Source organism: Elephantulus edwardii, unplaced genomic scaffold (assembly GCF_000299155.1).
Source record: "Elephantulus edwardii isolate Elephantulus edwardi_28Jun2011 unplaced genomic scaffold, EleEdw1.0 scaffold00534, whole genome shotgun sequence".
NCBI classification, from domain to species: Eukaryota; Metazoa; Chordata; class Mammalia; order Macroscelidea; family Macroscelididae; genus Elephantulus; species Elephantulus edwardii.
The window spans coordinates 24,478-28,810 of NW_006400284.1; the positions used below are offsets into that span (position 1 = coordinate 24,478).

The 4,333-nt window shown below is 37.8% G+C and overlaps 1 pseudogene; it reads left to right on the plus strand.

Moving 5' to 3' along the window:
* Nucleotides 1–468: 468 nt before the first annotated feature.
* Nucleotides 469–1,323, plus strand: LOC102850729 (annotated as a pseudogene).
* The last annotated feature ends 3,010 nt before the right edge of the window (nt 1,324–4,333 follow it).

Consider the following 4,333-nt stretch of genomic DNA (forward strand, 5'->3'; position numbering starts at 1 on the left):
ATTGAATTTTGTGTGCCCCATGATTTATTCATGGCAAACACCTTTTTAAAAAAAAAGCACAAAAGATGACTTTACACATGAACCTCACCTGCCAGACCACACAGGTGTCAGACTGACTGTACTTGCAGAATCACTGGAAAAGCACAACATCAGCAGTGAACACTAATGATCAAAGACCAGAGGAACTGCAAGAAGACATTAAGAATATGAAGAAAGCAAAAGATCAAAGAAGAAAGGAAAAACCAAAACAGGTGTCAGAATAAACTATGAAAATTGCAACACTAAAGAAGGCTCTGGCGCGTCCAGCGCCATTTTGGCGGGGTTTGCGACCGAGTGGGAGTGGAGTGGAGCGGCCGTTGTTGCCGACTCTCTCCTCCTTCCCCACAGTCCAGTTAGCGAGTTGACTAGGCCACCAGCCGATAAGCCGAGACTTGTCTCTTATTTCTTTCTGGGAAACGCCTGGCCGACATGAGTAATGTAGAGGAGAACAACTTCGAGGGCAGAGAGTCTCGCTCTCAGTCAAAATCTCCAACGGGAACTCCTGCTCGTGTAAAATCGGAGAGCAGGTCAGGATCTCATAGTCCATCAAAGGTTTCCAAACACTCCGAATCCCATTCTCGGTCAAGATCAAAATCCAGGTCGAGATCTAGGAGACATTCTCATAGACGTTATACTCGATCCAGATCCCACTCTCACTCTCATAGGAGACGGTCTCGAAGTTGATCCTATACACCAGAATATCGATGTAGGAGGAGCCAGAGTCGCTCTCCGATGTCTAACCAGAGAAGACATACAGGCAGCAGAGCAAATCCAGATCCCAACACTTGTCTTGGAGTGTTAGGCCTCACTTTGTACACAACAGAGAGAGATCTTCGTGAGGTGTTTTCTCGATATGGACCGTTGAGTGGTGTCAACGTGGTTTATGATCAGCGTACCGGATGGTCCCGAGGATTTGCATTTGTTTACTTTGAAAGGATAGATGACTCAAAAGAGGCTATGGAAAGGGCAAATGGCATGGAACTAGATGGTAGAAGAATTCGTGTTGATTATTCTATTACCAAAAGAGCACACACACCTACACCAGGCATCTACATGGGCAGGCCAACTCACAGTGGTGGAGGTGGCGGTGGAGGAGGAGGGGGAGGCGTTGGAGGTGGAGGTGGCGGCAGACGGCGAGATTCCTACTATGATAGAGGATATGATCGTGGGTATGACAGATACGAAGACTATGATTACCGGTACAGAAGAAGATCACCTTCTCCCTATTATAGCCGATACAGATCACTATCAACATCACATTCTTATAGCCCAAGACGCTGTTGATAAAGTGAATGTTTGCTATTGAAAACATGTTTGGTTTGGGGGTGGTGTTTTTTTTATTACTTTGTTATTTTTTGTTTGTTTTTGTTATTCTTTGGCCTTTATTGTCCCTTTGTCTATTTCTCTTTTTCTCACTATTTTTTTTTTAAAAGTTCTGGTCTCCAAGCTTCTGTTCTCACCTACTCTTTAAGACCACTTTAAAACATCTTTGCTTTAGTTAGCATCTACACTTTGTTGATTGTATTGCTGTTTTTCACTCTTCATATTCTTCAAGATGTAATTGTTACTAAGTAGTTAAATATCTAAGAAACCCCAATTTTATGTTTGGTAAATTATTATGTTTACTTTTACAGAAAATTCATTTTTAACTTATCAGATGAAGAAAGAAATTGAAGGTTTTGGAGCTTCTGTGTTAGGCATTATCAAAAGACTTGCATTTTTTACAAACTTTTCTTTTTTATTCTATTTTGGGTAAAAAAGTAACAAAGTAGCTCAGTCATGTCAAATTTGTCAGAGGTGGCATTGGAACAATAGTTGAATATAGAATGTTTGAGGTTATAGAAAAAGCCATGGTCATTTGTTATTGACATACAAAATTATTGAACCCTAAAAATTAAGATTTTGCTCTTTAGAAGTGATAAACTTGTGGACTCCTATACAACATGTTGTGTTTTAAATGCATTTGTTAAACTTTACAAACTTAAAATGTGATTTTTGCTTTGTTTTTGTTAAACTTATTGATGTTTAAATATCCCATAATCAGTGAAGGATAACCCTTATTTATTAACTATTAGAAAGTTTGGTATTGGGACAATGGTTATTGTATAGTATAGAGTCCTTAGAAGATATGTGTAGGAGAAAGTTTCCTTTCAAATAAAAGTTAATTTCTTTGAAAAAAAAGAAAAGAAAATTGCATTAGAGTGACAAGAAGCCAAAACAAAAGGAAAACATGCTGAAGCAAAAGAGCTGAACAGATTACATAGGGCAATTCAAAAAGAAAAAGCAAACTGCTAGAACAAAATGTGCAAAGATCCGGAGTCAGAGAATAAAAAGGCAAGAACTCTCTCATCATTTCTCAAACTAAAAGAACTTAAAAACAAATTCAAGCCTTGAGTTGCAAAACTGAGAGATGCCATGAGCAAAATCTTGAATGATCCACGAAGCATTAAAAGAAGATATTCCTAGTCTTAAAATTATCCATTTGTGACTGACATAATTTTAATGTTATTTAAACAGATAAAATTGACTAGTGGTGATCTTTGTTGATCAATGCAGATCTAGATTATATGAAGAAATTTAACACATGGAAATAGAAAAAGAGAAATAATAAGCAAACTGGTCAAAGATATAAACATTAATAACACAGTACCAAAAAAAGACTAATAGTAAATGTATTAAAAGTGTTTTTACCTCCTTATTAAGCTGATAAATGCAAATGTAAATAACAATTTTTCAAAATAAAAGTCAACATCTTGTCAATTGTAACTCGTGAAAACCACACGTGACAGTGTAGATATGTCCCAGAAAATAATTTTTGTCTCTTACCTTTCTGAAAGGAGATTATTAGGGGTGGTTTTTGTGGGTGGTTTTTTTTGTTTGTGTGTTTTTGTTTTTGTGATGGTGCTGCGTAGGTTTGAATTACCAGTCCTTAGGTTAGTATATAGCCACTGTGTGTTTTTTAATAAAATGTATTTGCCACAAAGAAATTGCTGATTGTACAAAACCCTATATCCAGCCTTATTTCTGTCACCAAGCCCATATTCTCCAATTACTGGCCCTTCTTCCTTGTTCTCCACTTTTGCATTCCAGTAACCAATTATTAGTAATGCATCTTGGTTGCACGTTCAGTTTCAGACTGCAAAATTTGGAGAACTCTTGTATTTCGTCTTCTTTTACTTTAGTTATTAGTGCATGTATTTGAATAATAGTGGTATTAACAGTTCTAAAACCATTAAGTACTCACTTCTAATTGGAAGATTGGAGGATTGAATTCACCCAGAGGTGCCTCAGAAGAAAACCTTGGTGTTCTACTCCTGAAAACTCAATCACTGAGAATGCTTTGACCCATCTAGTATCACTATTAGTCAAAATGGATTTTTCAGGTTTTCTCTTTCTTTCTGCCTGCCTCTCTTCTCTCCCTCTCATTGCCATCCAGTTAACCTACTCATAGCTTGCCCTCTAGCAAGTTTTGAAAGCTATACAATGCAGAAGAAAATTACTCAGCCTTCATTTGGGGAGTCCTGGTGGGACTCAACTGCTAAAGAGGCAGTGCAACTCCCTACAAACTATGGGGCCAGAGCTCCTAACAGGTGAAGGGTTAGTCATAACAGCAAGACCTGGATTACTTATACCTGTTCAATGACATTGCTTATATATAAGCCATTTTACTGTATATCAATACAATACTGAGCACTGGACCAATTCTTATTGTTGTTATGTGCCATCGAGTTGCTATGACTCATAGTGACCCTATGCACAATAGTTCTGAATCCTACTCTATCCTGAGAAAAATCTCACTATCTCTGACATGCCTACCCCTATAAACCCAGTTATTGTGTCAATCCATCTCGTTCAGGGTCTTCCTCTTCTGTGCTGTCCCTCAACCCTTTGAAGCATGATATCCTTCTCTAAACTCTGGTCCCTCCTGGCTACATGCCCAGAGTATTTAAGGCTGAGTCTCAAAATCCTGGCCTCCAAGGAACAGGCGGTTTCACTCTTTCCAGGCAAGACCTGTTAGTTTCCGTGGCAATTGATGGTATGTTCAATACTCTTCTCCAGCACCACAACTCAAAAGTATCAATCTGGAGGGTGGGCAGGGAGAAAAGTGCAACAATGAATGTATGGAAATCCAAAGTTCTGTAAACTTTCATTAAAATTAACAACAACAATAATAATAATAAATATAAATATACATAATGAAACATGTGATATATTGTAGAATGACCTTGAGGTATTGAACACTAAAGACTGCATGACAAATAGTAGCTATGCAATAAATAGTTTGATTAAGTAA